Source organism: Ceratotherium simum, chromosome 9, assembly GCF_057802395.1.
Source record: "Ceratotherium simum simum isolate JZ-2026a chromosome 9, ASM5780239v1, whole genome shotgun sequence".
NCBI classification, from domain to species: Eukaryota; Metazoa; Chordata; class Mammalia; order Perissodactyla; family Rhinocerotidae; genus Ceratotherium; species Ceratotherium simum.
The window spans coordinates 27563349-27579929 of NC_141908.1; positions in this window are offsets into that span (position 1 = coordinate 27563349).

A 16581-nucleotide genomic window follows, 5' to 3' on the forward strand; every position below is an offset into this window, starting at 1 on the left:
TTTTCATGTAAAAATGTGCTTTCTTTTATAAAGTGATGGTGAGACTAGAAGGTAGCAAGATAAAGTTTTTATCTATGTAGATCTCTTAATTTTTGCTTAAAATAGGCCAATTCATAAAATTTAAAAGTCTGGGAACGAGTGAATGGAACAACTTTCGATTTAGAAGGGGTCTCTTGGTTCTAAGTGCAGTCAGACTCCTCTCTTGTAGTTTCGGGAGTTGACTGTCTTGGTGAGGCTTCGAGTCGTCATCTGTCCTAGCCCACTCTAGCTAAGTGGAATTGGAAGGATTAGAATTCATATTTAGTGTTTTCCAAAAACTGAGTTAAGTTTGACTAGAACAGCAAGCTCAAGGAGGATCTGAACCAACAGGAACTGACATGGCTTTTGCAGTTGAAGTGTCAGCATTTGACGGTCTTGTTGTGGGATAGACACATTTTAGTGTTAGCGTCAGGGTTTTGAGTAATTCTTATTTTCTGACCTGGGTGAGTCCTTGAGTGTTTCAAGATAATATTCCTTTCTTTATTAAATAGTGATTGAATATTATTGGATGTTGTTTCATTCTACTTAAATGATTGCACTTGGTTAGACTTACGAAACCCTGGAGAAAGATGTAAAACTCTATGTGTGTGTATATATATTTTATTTTAATTATGTGTCAATTTAGGAAATTAGGAAATTTAGAAATATGTGGATAAGAAAATGAAGAGTGTTTGTACTCTTATTCCCCAGAAATGACAACTGGTAACATTTTGTTGCACACTCTTTTAGTCGTCTTTGTGCATATAGTTTTTTAACTTGGGATCATACTGTATGTAACATTTTATAATCTGATCTATTTTTGCTATTTGACAATATACAGTGAATATTTCCTTGATCATTTATCAGTCATCTGCAATATGATTTTTAATGGCTGTGTAACATTCTATTTTACAATTCCATCTTGTTGGATATTTAGTTTGTTTCCCATGTTTCACACTCGGGAATAAATAATGCTTTGATGAGCATCCTGTATCCATTTTTATTTTTATTTTTTTAGGGTGGCTTCCAAGAAGTAGAATTACTGAGTTAAAGGATATAAATATTTTCAAGATCTGAAGGAAGATTTGAACATTTTCTAAGAAGGCACAATAAAAGTCAGGTACTGTTTTTGAGACATATAAATCACAATTCAGATTAAATGTCCAGCAAGCAAACATCCATATTTTCTGCTGGAGATCCTGAGAGTCTGAGAAGGGAATAATATAGGGAAAAAATACAGAACTGAGCTGTAACATCAGTGGGACCAGATAGGAATATGGGAGAGCAGAAAAATATTGACTTGCTAGTCCTTGCGATGAGGTTGGAAAGTGTTGACATAGATGATCACATTGGTTGTAATATCTGTATTTACAGGATTAAGAACTACCCCCAGAATAGTCCAACAAAGTTGACACAGTATTAGTTATTGATTGCATAACATTAAACTTATATACACCTAAAATGTTACAGTTTCTACCTGCTGAGTTTTTTTTGTATTTCACATGAAATATAAACTACAGGTTTGTGGTGTTGGTGGGGGGCAGTTGTTAACTCTGAGTTCGGTTGATGAAGAAGGTTTTATTTAAGAGGTAACTGGAGATAAAATGCGTCAAATATCAGGTTTCATGTAATTTATATCTTATTTTGTTGTGTGGTTTTAACCTTCAGTTTTTCTACCTACACCTTAACTGGTGAAACACGATAAGAGTGCAACATGCTGAGTAAGCATCGCTTCACCATCCATTGCTCTCTATGCAATCCGATCACACCTCTGGCTCTGTGAGCTGTAGCCGTGGCTTTCAAGTAAATTACCAGACTACCATAAATCTGATTGTGGACTGAATTTCATGTGTTTAAAACACTAAACCACTATTTACCAATCTCTAATGAGAAATCATCAAATAACTCAAACAATAGTACAAATACTTATATTTAACTATAATAGGTAGAGCCAAATTAAATAGAAGAACATCCTTATGAGAAAATATGTGCAAGCATAGCTCAAAAACATTCACTCTGTTCTATTCAATAAACAAAGGGGAAAAGTTATCATGAGTTTATTTTAAACACCTTAATTTGGGACATGTTTGAACTTGAAAACTAAATTTATAGCTTAATTGACTCAAACTCCCCTCAAACAGCATCTCCTCTTGAAGGCTTCCTGGATCACCGGGAATAAATAGCCACTCACTTCTCCATCCAGCCACAGTACCCTATGCACTGGCAGTGTTTATCTTCTGGTTACTTTCTTCCAGATGTTCCTGCCCAATTAGGCTGTGAACTTGGTGAGATCTGGCTCCAAGTCTTAGTTATCTCTGTTTTCCAAGCTCCTGGTACAAATAGATATTTGAAACTTGCTATTGAATGCACGCTACATATGGAGGTTGGCAATTTAGTAAACTACAAACAATCTACATGCACCTGAATTCCAAAAATGTTCTGTGGTTAGTTATTTTTCTTTCATTTCTTGTACTCCTCAAAATTTCAATAATGTGCACTGCAATTTGCAGGTCCACGTCTGGGAAGAAGGGAGGGAAATAATGTATAGTACCATTCATAAATTAATAAATACTTATTGGAACTATTCCACGGCACAGTACACTTCACTAGACCCTTAAGATACAAAAAGTAAGAGGATTGCTCTTAAGAAATGAAGAGACTAAAAGAAAAAACATAGCATTTTTCAAATTGTGTTAAGGGATTGTGCTGTTTTATCTGATAGCCACAACAGCACCATCATATGTCCTTCAGGGTTATTTGGGCACAAAAAGATAGAGCCTAGGGATATCAAACTCTTAACTACCTTGTTCAGGAAGTGATACATGTCACATTCACTAGTAGCTCTTTGGCCAACAGTAGTCACATGGCTTATCCAGAGTACAAGGGAGAGTGGAAAGTCATTCCATGTGCCAAAAAAGGACAAGTCCGGGAATTGGTGAACACTAATAACTTTGGAAAAAAACTTTTAATAAATTTAGCATTTTAATTATAAAAGTGATAAATGCTCATGTTAAAAAATTCAAACAGTATAAAAGAATATAAAGTGATTAACAAAATCCTTCCCTTAATCCAGATCATCCAAATATAGCCACTGTTAACAGTTTTTGTGCATCACTTTGGAAATTCTCTATTTTTTTTATATATACACACATACTATATATATATAATATATATAATACTATAGATGGTAAATAAAATAGGGTTATAACATAGATCATAGATATTTTTTGTGGGATATTCTTTATTCAAAGAGTCTATCATGAGCATTTTTCCCTTTGATCATATATGGATTTATCTCATTACTTTTTATGACTTCTAACTGTAAGGTTTTCCATTTGTAAAGATAAAATTATGTAGAGCGAGTGTTTGGGCTAATGATGATAATGATGACGATGAGGAACTGGAGGAGGAGAAGAAGGAAGATGGTGACGTTTGATATCAGTCAAGTGTTATGACTATGGGCCAGACTCTGTGCTAAGCACTTTACAGGCAGTATCCCTTGTAATCCTCACAACTTTTGGAGGTATAAGGTTGGTACTATTATTATCACCATTTCACAGAGGAGGAAACTGAGGCATAGTGAGGTTAAGAAACTTGCCCCAAATCACATAGCAAGGAATTGACAGAACCACAATATGGCTCAATTCTTTCTAGATCCAGAGCCTGAGCTCATAACCACTGGGATATGTTGCCTCTCCAGGGTATGAGACTTTAAATTTTGATATATATTTCAAAATTATTTTATGAAATTTTAACACCATTTTAAAGTCCCAGCAATAGTGAAGAGTGCCTGTTTCCCACACCTTCATCAACCCTGAGCTGGTTTAAACTGGGCCATTCTGACACAGGAAAAATTCTCATGTTCAATACTGTGCTGGTTTGTGAAGACCTCCAGAGCTATGAATTGGAATATGAGAAGAAGCAAGAAAGATGCTAGACACTTCTGGGAACTGATACTTGTTTTGCAAGAATCTCTTGCGTTCATACTGTCTGAGAGGAAGGATTTGACAAGATGATTAATTTGTCTTTTCTCTTACCTAATTGTGCATTTGCTACTCATTAGAAAAAGAGTTCCTTTCCAATGTCAGCATTAACCCAATCCTCAGTCATTCGCAGTTACATTTTTATTTGGAGGATTTAAGGCAAAGAATAAGAAGCATTTCCCTGGTTTCTAAAGGGTACCAATTATGACAGTGGATATTCAAGGTTACAGGTTGCACTGTGCTATGGCTGTGTGCTGAAAACCACATGACAGAGGTGTCCACATGTTCTTTAATTCCCTTTGTGTGTGTGTGTGGTACCGAGGGAGGCTCTAGAGAATAGGACCATGGCATAGGCCCATCTTAGCCAGGTCTAAGGGTAGTATTGTATAGAACAATTTTTTATTGAGCACCTACTATATGCCAGATCCTATGTTAAGCACTAGAAATACAATGAAAACCAAAAGAGGTACTGTCCCTATCCTCATAGAACATATAGTTTGCAGGAGAGACCAAGATATTTAAATTATACAACCAAATATCAGCTGAGTCAAGGGACAAGTAGAGTAGCACATGATACTATAAGAACCTATGAAAAGTCATGAATGTGTTCCATGAGGAACTGATATTTGAGTTAAGATCCAAAGGATGAGGAGTCATTAAAAGTCTTTCTTTTGGAAAGGATCACATTTGCCACCCTTAGGAGATCTCGCTGAAGACAAGTCAGATAGTGCTTGGAGCTATATTGTCATTGTTCGGCAAGAGACAATGATGTTTGAGGTTCAGATGTTGGTGGAGATGGAGAGGAGACACATTCAAGAAATGTTTAGTAGAGAAAGTCAGTAGGACTTATTGATGGCTTTGATTTGGATGGTAAGGGAAGGAGCAGTGTCAAAGATGATATGAGGTTCCTGGCTTGCATACTTGATGGTGTCATTCTTAGCTATTGGAGTCACTGGGATAGGACTGAGTTTGGGGGAAGTGGATTATGAGTTTGGTTTTGGACACATTGAACTCAGTGCCTTTGAGACATCATGAAGATATGATGTCTTTCTTTCTTATTCACTGTTGTATCCCCAGTGCCTAGAGTGGTGTCTTGCATTTTGATAGGTACTAAAATATTTTTTTGAGTAATTTCATGAAGACATGTCTTTTCAATTATTTAAGTTACCTTACCTTTCTTAATAGCATTTTAACATTTTATTCATGAAGGTTGTACACAAGTCTTAACAGTTCTTTTTTTTTCATAATGTTTCCTCTGTCTTGTTGCAATAGTTAATGGGATTTTTTTTACCCATGATATTCTCTAATGGGCTATTTTTTCTATGAAAGAATGTTATTTACTTTTTATATTAATGTAACTAGTTACTTTACTTAATTCTCAGATTTTTGTAATGGACTTTCAATCAATTCTTTAGGTTCCTTTAGTTATAGATTTCATTATTTGAAAATAAAGATAATTTTACCTTCTTATTACTTATTAAAAATATTTTAGGGCCAGCCCCGGTGGCCTAGTGGTTAAGTTTGGTGTGCTCCACTTTAGCGGACTGGGTTTGGTTCCTGGGTGTGGACCTGGACCACTCATCTCTCAGTGGCCATGCTGTGGCAGCGGCTCACATACAAAAAAAGGAAGATTGGCAACTGGTGTTATCCCAGGGTGGATCTACCTCAGCAAAAAAAAAAAGTACTTTAAAACATATATTATCTCAATTAATCCTTTTCATTATCTAAGTTCAAAAATTCTGGGCCAGCCCCATGGCGTAGTGGTTAAGTGCGTGCACTCCACTGCTGGTGGCCCAGGGTTCAGATCCCGGGCGTGCACCAACGCACCAACGTCAGGCCATGCTGTGGCAGCGTCCCATATAAAGCAGAGGAAGATGGGCACAGAGGTTAGCTCAGGGCCAGTCTTCCTCAGCAAAAAAAGGAGGATTGGCATGGACGTTAGCTCAGGGCTGATCTTCCTCACAAAAAAAAAAAAAAAATTCTGATGAGCTCCTTCTCCTAGCTAAGCCAGCACACAACTTTATAGTAGAACAAAGTTATATTCCATTTTGTTAATGGATTCATCTAAAAAAGACAAGTTGTAAAACATCATTTCTTTAAAAATTTATAGTTTTGACACCTCATTAAGAAAAATCAAATGTAAATGATGAGACTATGGATCCTGTAAATGAAGCCAATGCCTGGAGGCATTCATTCATAAATATTTACTGAATACCTGGTACATACCAGGAACAATTCTAAGTTCTGGGGATGTAGTGTTAAAAAAAAAAATGTAAAAATCCCTGCCATGATGGAATTTTTATTCTAGTGGGGATGGCAGACAGTAAGTAGGACAAATGAAGAAAATATATAGTTTGTTAGCTAGTGAAAGGTGCTAAAGATAAAAATATAGTAGAGGAGGAAAATATAATATGTCGGAAAGCGATGGTGAAGTTTTAGATAGGATGTCTAGGGAAGGCCTCACTGAAAAGATCTGGTTTAGATAAGAAGAAAATGAGGGGCATGCCATCTGGCTATCTGGGAGATAATTCTAGGCAAAGGGGCATGTTTAATGCAATGGCAGGGCAGTGTCTGATCTGCTCTGGGAATGGTGCTATGGCCAGCGCGCCTGGAGTAGAGATGAGGGTGTAATCAGAGAGTTCGGAGAGGTAATGGGTATGGGTGGTGGGCTGGAGGAAGATAACATAGGTCATAATAAGAACTTTGGTTGTTCCTCTGAGTAATATTAAAAGCCATAGGTGGGTTCAGTTTGAAGGAATAACAGTATGTGGCTTAGAACTGTAGAGGGTCACTCTACCTGCTCTGTTGAGACTAGGCTGCGGGTGGGGAAGGAGACCTGTTAAGACCTAGTTCAACAATTCACACAAAATAATGGTGGCTTGGCCCAATTTGGTAGCAGTGGAAGTGATGAAAAGTAGTTGGATTGTGGATATATCTTGAAGGCAGAATCAACAGGATTTCCTAATTGATTAGATATGGGGTATGACAGAGAGAAGTTTATGATGTACTAAGATTTTGGTTTGAATAATAAAGGATGGAATTTCCCTTAACTGAGATGGGTAGACAGTGGAAGGAGCAGTATTTTTATTTTGGAGGGGTTTGGTTAGTAGGGGCTATGTAATACTATTTGAACATTAAAATTTTAAGGACAGGCAGAGGGATCTTACAGGGGTTTACCACTCCATTCCTTCCTCAGTTCTGACTCTTTTTTTTTTTTTTTTTTAAAGATTTTATTTATTTATTTTTTCCCCCAAAGCCCCAGTAGATAGTTGTGTGTCACAGCTGCACATCCTTCTAGTTGCTGTATGTGGGACGCGGCCTCAGCATGGCCGGAGAAGCAGCGCGTCGGTGCGAGCCCGGGATCCGAACCCGGGTCGCCAGCAGTGGAGCGCACTCACCCAACCACCAAGCCACGGGGCCGGCCCCTCAGTTCTGACTCTTAAGGCTCCAGCTATGGCAATCCACTGAAGAATGGGTGGGTGGCATTCAGGCAACATCAGGCTGAAGAAAAGTGGGGAGAGAAGAAGCAGCCAATCTCAAAATGGGCAGGGGAAAGGAAAGGGAACCTGGCTATCTGCTCCTATGTTAAGAGATTTAACTATATTTGCTTACCGTGTAGTGTTTGTTACTGAATTACAGAATGTGTTCTTATTCATAGATATACCCTTATAAAGAACAAGATTTATCTGACATTTTATTTATTTAACAAATACTTACCAAGTATGTCTTCTGTGCCAGTTTCTCTGCTGGGAGTTGGGGCTACAGGGAAGTACATGATTTGGTCCTCACCCTGAAGCAGCTTGCAGCCTGGAGGGCAGATATACATAAATAAAGAATGATAAGTATTATCACAGAAGGATGGTCCCAAGCCATGAGATTAGAGAATAGGGGATGATGAATTGTCAGGTGAACTGGGCTGTGTGTTTCTCCTTTGCTGCTTAATTCTAGGATTCCGTTTTATCAGTATTCTTATTTTCCTTTATGTATCAGGGGTTTAACTACTAAGAGATTGCAGGGTAATGTATCATAAGACTCTTCGTTGCCTGAGCTGAATTTCCTTCAGGACTTGCAAAATCTTGGGTCATGGGATTCCAACCTAAGATTAAAAAAAAAAAAGTCCAAAGTTTCTGTTCCTTGTTTGTAATTCTCCTAAACACGATTATCTAACTTCTTCTCCAAGTGCCGTGACAAAGCAAAGTTTTTTCAATAGGGGTACCTATGTGCAAATTGAATGCCTTGCTCATGGTCTTTGTAACCAGGTGCTTGAGAAGAAGCAAGACTAGTAATATTCAATTACTAGGAGAGTAATTGAGAAAAAGGAGAATTTTTTATTGATGACAGACAGGTGAAGACACTGCGTATGTTGTACTCTTATTGTACATCCCTTTGAAAGGGCTCTATAAGCACCATCATTCATTCTGTGGAGCCTGTACTTATTTCCCACGGAAATTTCCTTTTCTGTTTTTGGTATAGACCAGCGACCTAATGAAGTTCTGTAAACTTGACTGTTGGTTGCCAGAGGTTGGTTACAACCCACTCAGCTTCTGCAGCAAGGTGTTGCCGAGACAATCCAGCTTTCTACCTTTAAATTTATGCAGGTGTAGCAATCGTTTTGAATTCACAGAAGACAGCTTGTACAATTGTCTACTGAGCCTGAGATGGTTTCACCTTTGAGTTATCTTCTTCTCAGAGTTGTCTTATTTCTATAGTCGAAGGATAGAGAAAAGGAGGAAAAAAATGGGGAAAAATAAAATGATGATAAAGTGATATTTGTTCATTTATCTGTATAACAATTGCTTTTTAAGTGCCCAGTACATATGGGAGTCATTTTGCCTGGTTAATATGTGAGGGCCAAGTATGAGGTTTGTGCCTGGGGCAGGTTATGAGGAGACTTCACCCCCTGTGTTTGTGTTTAGGGAAGTGTGACTTTCTTCAGTGCTCCACCACCCTTATGGAGCCCACACCCCTGCAGCTACCAAGAATTATAGAAGTAGTGGCTTAATGTTGTTCCTATCCAAACTTTTCCTCCCACCATCTCCCCATCTGGCAGCTAATCTATGATTTCTGCTATACTTTCCACTCAATCTACCTGGCTTGGCTAGAGTCACCCAATTAAGGTTTGTTTGCAATTACTTCTAATGGAATAGTTTTGCATTGATAGCAAATAATACTCTTAAGACGCTGGGTAGGGCAGAAAATGGCTAGATCAAGAAATCAGATTTTTTTAATATGTGATGATATGCATTTTTTTCTGATTACCAATGAACCTGGGATATATTATAAATGAAACCAGATCATGTTGCCCTGGACTATTTTTACAATAAACTTGATTTAAAATCTTCTACTTTTTATTTCAAATGTTTAATCTTAGGTGTATCCAGAGGACATATTCAGCCTAGTTCGATAAACAATTATTAAGCCCTACTACGTGCCAGAGACTATGCTGGGTGCTGAGTGACAGCATGACTGAGACACGACACTTGCTCTTCAGGAGCTCACGCTCCAGTGAAGAACACTGGTATGTGATATCAACAACTATCACAAAAGTCACCATGTTTGGGGCATCTATTATGTGCCAGGTACTCTGCTTGAGATTTTTCATACATTTAATCCTCACAACACTTGTGCAAGGCATACATTTATTTTCCACATTTAATGTATGAGAAAACTGAGGTTCAATGAGGTCTAGTCCCTTGCTCAAGGTGACAGACAGTAAGTGGTTGATTAAGGCTTAATATTTGGATTATCACATTTCATCACTTGAATACCATTAGGACACATCACTTTCTAGTATGAGAAAATCCATACCTTTAGAGCAACGTGAAATCGGTTGATGTGCTCTTGTGTCTATGATGATGACATTAATTACGAATAAAATTTCTACAAGGTATCTTTATTGTATTTTTTGTTGTTGTTGTTTAATAGGGAAAAAAGAAATTAATTTGAATTATTCCATTTTCTAGAAAAACCAAGATGGGCAAAACAGTATTGTATAATTTTCGCAAGTGTACAGAATTTACAAAGGAATGTTGACTTCTCCAGAAAAGTCATGTTGGGCAGACTACATTTAATCCAGTAGTATTTGCCACTATTCAAAATGTTTTGGTGCCTCCTGTTTTGAAAAATTTTTTAGATTCATTTTTTATTCCTTGTAAAGAGCTCATTTTATTATTTAATGAGCAAACATTTTTATTTCAAAAAAGACCTGATCAATTTATCAGCAGACTTGACTCTGGATAAACTTTAGATGTTTGCAAAAATCAAACCTCCCTTTTAAAGAGGGCAATTTGCCACATTTGACATTCAAAACAGTATGAGAGAGGTTTTGATGGCAATTCCACAAACATTTCATAAGCAATGAATGGAATCAATGTACAGTTTTCCAAGGTCATTACTTGAAAGTGGACAATACTTACTGCTTTAAGTTCTTATATTTTTAATGAATGATTACTTTATAGTTACATATCATCCAGGTAGATTCACTGTAATGAAATGACAGCTTAAAGAATTCAGCTTAATGTGGGAGTGTGTTTCTTTTAGCTTCACCTCTCTGAGTCCTTGTCCACCTAGACAAGAAGAGCCATTTCAGAGAGCACCTTCCAGAGGATCAGAAGTCAACTTAAAAAAGAAACAGGGAGGCAGCAAGAGAGAGAGTAAGAGAGGGAGAGAAAGAAATCATCAAAATGAGGAAGTGATTCCTCTAGATATCAGAAACAGGAGCGAAGTAACAATAGCTGAAATTCACCTCCCCATGGGGGAATGAATCATCAAAATAACCGGTGGAAAACAAGGTTGTGCAACCTTGACCATCGTGTGTCACCGGCTGGTGGAATTTTTAGAAAGGCAGCAGTTTGGGTTCATCACTGCGGTTCGTGATTGCACACACCTGTTTGGGGTATGGATTTTGCAACCCCCCAAAAAGGGGAAACTGAACTCATTGCTCCTCCCGAGCTGTGCAAAAAAGCAGAAAACCACAGCTGCTCGAGCAGTTAACAGATATCAGTAAAATACCCATGTTACATAATTAAGGATAACGTTCTTGAAGCATATGGGCCGGAGGTATTATACTCTCATTAAAACTTTAGGTAGGAAACAATTTAGCATATTCTCACACATTTCTAGGGTTGAATGCTATAATAAATGTTTGTAATTAGGCATGCTCTAAACAGTTTATTAAATAATACATGAAGAAAATGGCTGATGAAATATAGACGGCTCTGCATTTTGTGTACAATGACACAGAGGCATCAAGATGAGACATAAAAGATTTCTTCTCATTGACTTGATAACTAGTCACTCCAGGCAGCTTAAGTAAGACTGGAAGAGGTTTCGTTTGTCAGAGCAGCCTGTCTGTAATCTTAAAGAAATAGGAGTTGATAGCTCTGGGTTTTTTGTTTTTTTTGTTTTTCCTTTTCTTTTTAAATACATTATATGTAGCAGTCTTCTTGGAACCACTATTCCTGACTAGGAAGAAGTGCTTTTGACCGGAGCAATGCAAAAATCTCATGCACTTATTCTGGCAGGGATAGATCAGCTTGATAGGATATAACAGGGATGGATAGAACCAAAAAAGACCTAATACAACATTTTAGAATTTATATCTTGGCCAACAGGTGCTAGTATTTAGAAGTTGGAGAGGAATAAGAGAGAGAAGTCTCTTGAGAATCACCAAGGCAGGTGTTTGGTCCCTGAGGAAGTGGTAGGAAACATGCCCTGAGATGATATTAGATGCAGGAAAGAAATTCTTTCAGTTCTGCAGCCTTGTTTGATATTCAAGCCAGGTATGATTAATGGTCAACAATTCTTACCTGAATGGAAGAGGGTGTGATCTATGGAAAATGAGCATGGATGATCCCGGGAAGTTCTCAAAGGAAGAATGACCATTTTCTGAAGTCATCAAGGTTAACTGGAAATTTTGTTTTATAATGCACACAAATAAGAACTCCAGTAACAGAATAAACATGAAATTTGGAATGCCTTCTAGAACATACTTGGGGAAACTGGGCAAGGTTGACATAGCTTTTACTGATTGGTCTGCTTAGTAGGTAAATGGGGCTGCCAGTCTGGCAGTTTGCACTGGCATTAAATCACCACTAGACATTTTATTTAAAAATTGGCACTGGCTTGGGGGAGGTAAGGGATTGTCAATTTGCTTTTATTTTGAGGCCAGGCACAATCATAACACACACAGGCCACCTGGAAACGTCAGCCCACATGCAGAAGCATGGCTCAGGTCTCTATGGCTGTGTTTTCAGATGCTTGGAGAGTATAGGGCTAAATCAGAGCCTCAGGATCCTGACCAGAAAGAGCCTGGCAGACTGGCACAGCCTGGAGACATCCCTTTTGGAAACCAGTTTGGTTCTAGAATTATGATGTAGGAAAGATATCACAGATTTGATGTAGGACAGAAAATTTGGTGGTTTACTCTTTTATTGGTGGTAGTGATGGGGAACCCACAAAGGTCATGCAGAGCGCACAACTAGTACATTTCAAAAATCACTCTATTATTAAAGAAATGGGTGGCTCTCTATTTTTTTTCTGTCTTATCTTGCTTTGAAGTTCACTTTTTAAATTTGTGATAAATGGAGTTATAGTTTTGAAAGAAAAAAATATACGAAAGTAAGGGATCATGCAACCACTGTCCTCATGTGAACAATGATAGATGTTCTTTCTCTGAAAATCAGTGTGATTAAAAGATGATAAAATGGAGAGGAGGAAAAGGTTACCTTGGACTCTTATAGCTACTCTAATAGAAATGGTGGAGATGAATTCTGTTCCTTTCATCTGTTTGCTGATTACCTGAATATTCTTCAAAGTTGCACAACATCCCTGCACAAAGTTTTTGGATTTAAGTGCATCAATTTTGAAAATATGAAAGTTAGTGTGTCAGTACAATTATATTACAAATAAACTGATTTAACAAATTACCAGTCTTTCTTCTCTGTTTACATAGGATATTTATAAATCTTAATTTACTGCACATTTTGTACCATGCAAACTATTGGAAAGGATCTGGTTAGGACAGAGATGTATCAACTTAACTTTTGCCTCATGAATAATTCAATTTGTTCACTTTCTGTAAATATCCATTTTGCTGTTGATGCTACACATATTTGAATTGGATTCAACTTGTGCATCAGAGATATTTTCCCCTCTCTCCTGGATTTCATGTATGTAATTTTGATGACACTCTCTATCAAAAAGTAAGAAAAATATACACTTTGGTTTCTGCTTGGTAAAGTCATTCGAAGTGATAAAAAACGTCAAGAGCAAACAAGAAAACCACTCCAATGATGTGCTGAAGCAATTGGCAGTTTTCCTGGTATTCGGGACATGGGAGTATTGAAAGATTTGTGGCATTAACTACACATAAACACTTGAAGCATCAAATATCTGACCTGATAGGATTTTTCTTTGTTTTAAAATATATAAGATTAGATCCTTTACCAAATATTTACAAAAGTTCTTCTATAAATGCAATGGGATCTGTATTCCTTAGACGACAAAGTCCTACAAACTGCCTGCTAGTAAATGGCAACATTCATGAAATGAAAAAGAGAAAAGAAAAGAAAAATGAGAAATCCCCCAAAGTAGTGACTTTTTAAAAAAATATCCCACAATTCTGCCAGTATTCAATGCCTTCATTAATTGTCATGCCAGTAAATCTTCAGTCAAAAAGATCAAGATGCGGCATATACAAGACTAAGGAAGAAACAGTGTCAACATTCCCTGGGTAGCTTCCAAAATGATGCAGGTAATTAGCAGGTGTTTATAGTTTTCATTTTGATTTGTCCACAGGTATTTGTTTAACAGTATGTTTTGGAGACAGTCATGTAAAGATTTTCATCTTGGCATGTGTCTCTAACATTTGTTTGGATTTAATATACACATTAATTCAGAGAGAAATTTTCTGATCTGGATTTATCATACTTGAGGGCCCTAAAAGCTAATATATGAATATTTACAGCTTCCTGGGTTTTCCAGCTAACCCGTTAATTTCAGGACAATTAAGCTTCTAGTATTTACCTTTATTTTTTCTCCTCCTGCTTGAGAGTTATTGTGGGACATAAATTATGTGTGTGTGTGTATGTGTGTGTGTGTATGTGTATATTTTGTGTGTGAAGAAGTGTTAACATGCTTTGTGGAGATCATAGTTCTAATCTTATTTTCACTGTTTTGTTAAAAACAATCTCTTCCTGAAGTTTGGAAGTGGATAACATAGTTTGTTTAAATAATATTATTAAGATTTGAGATATATTGGGGATAAAAATAATTCAGGGGAAAATAATACATCTTTTAAAAGGTATCTTATTCTCCATAAAAACGAAATGTCATTAATGTTCATTGAATTCTTTCAACATTAAAGGGCACATACATGCACATATGTTCTCGCACTCACTCACTCGCTAACTCAAGCAAAAATAGTCTCTGAGGGAAAGAGCTGCAAGGCTGATGCCAACTTCCCCAACATACTCAAGAATTTCTTTATTTAGAACCTCCCATGTGCTATTTTTTTTTAATCTCTGGAATCTCAGGGATTTTCCCATCCCTCTACATGCTTGAGACGTTTCAGAGCATGGTAACCCCCTCTTGGAATCCTCTAACTCTTCTGTTTTATTTTTAAAATGTGGGCAGCATAAATATACAAGGAAGTGGTTGTTCCTAAGACAAAGAAGGGTGAGATTCCCAGCGTGCATAGCAATACCTCTGAAAATCATTGTTGAGTAGAGAAGCCAACACCATGAGCCACCAATGCTTCTTTTAACGGGCCTTTGAAAATCACAAGGTTTTAAAACAAGAGCTCTTGGAAAGGTGGGAAGAACCATGCATGGCAACGTCAATAGAACACTGCATAATTCTTGAATGTTCATCGAGTAAGAGTTGATCTTTGCCAAAAGCCCAAGATATAATACATGTCTAGTATTTTTTTTTTTCAAATTTTAATAGATATAGTGGACCTGAATTTTGGTAATACATTTGCTTTCGACACAAGTGTGGTAACTTGGCTCTTTTTGGACCAGACTGTGATAATCTCTGAAGCAATTATTCTAGTATCGTCCCCTTGCCTCGTGCGGGTGAAACTATTAATATAAGTTTAAAAATCATATCATATTTGCATATTGTGTTTCTGATATAAACACACTACTGCCTTTACAATAAAGCACAATGTGCAATTGCAGAAAACTCCTTTTCACTTATGAACGTCTGAGTCTGAGATTCACACAAACCACACTTTTGTTTGACTCCAAAATGTGGGTGCCAAATGAATCTACTGCACTAGGCTTATGAACACTACTGCAACTGTGCAGCCACTATTTCTCTACTGGGAGAATTGTTTCGGCAGATAAACCATCTGGCTTGAAACACAGCCCTCTTTGAAAATATTCCCCATTATGTTAGCTCTGAAACAATGTGTACAACTATGCTCCAGTGGAGGACATGTTAACAGAAATTCAATGTCAAACAATATCTGCTCTGTAATCTTTTGCTAAATGTAAAAAAGGGGTAATCAAAATGCAAGGTTTTAATTCTTTAAAGAGTCATTGTGAATGTGGCATAAGATGAAGAAAATTCAGGAAAATATTTAATAAGGAGCTATAATAGGAGAATGTTTAACATAGTGACTTTTTTCTTTCAAGATCACCCATGGAAAATGTGGCTTCTTTTGTTATAAGGATCATGAAGATGGTGCATTAGTGTTTTGTGTTCATTCATTTCCTTTTTGTTAAGTGTTTTCAAATATGAACTGATTATATATGGTGGGAGAATCTTTGGAAGCCAGTATTTATAGCTAGAGATCCTGAAGTGAACTTGGGTGACTCAATGTGACTTATGAGTCAGAAACACTATGGAAAAACTAAAACAAATGACATCGGGTAGAGAAAATTAGTACGCAGTGGGAATAGGTAATATCTATAAGCAGCTAGAGGGAATTTGATAGAAGTTTAAAAATCCGGGCCAATAATGTTATTGTTATGGAAGAAAGCTAGAGGGAAACAAGAGATTTTTAAAAATATTTTATTAGGTTCAAATGTATTTAAGGTGATATTAAAAGAAAAGACTTGAGTGAAGTTACAAGGAAGTTGTAAAACAGTTGAGCACATCTGCATCTATGAGACCAGAAAAATCTATGGTGGGTGTGTTTGGATCATTGGCTGGGGTGATTATAGGAGAAATCAGCATATTACCCAAATGAAGTGAAATTGAGCTAAGACCTAGGAATAACGACAACGAAGATAGAGTGAAAGTCTTAGGGAACAGAGCTAACCGGTCAATTGATGGGAAAGATTGATGGCATGTGATGATAATTCCCATGAGGCTAAAAGAAAATGGTACATAGATAGGAATGTTGATTTATTTTTTCCTTCATCACAAAATTGCCTTGTACATCAAAGACATGCAGTTTTTTTTTCAAAATTTTTACTAAATGGAATTTAGTCCTGGTTACTTTGTCCTTCCTTCTAGGTTCTTCCTTCACCACTCTTGCTTTAGCTATGCAAACAAACATGTCTCAACAAAAATCTCAACTTCAGACTTGCAAGGAAGCATGCTGTTTATTTTTTTCTACTACTTTTACAGG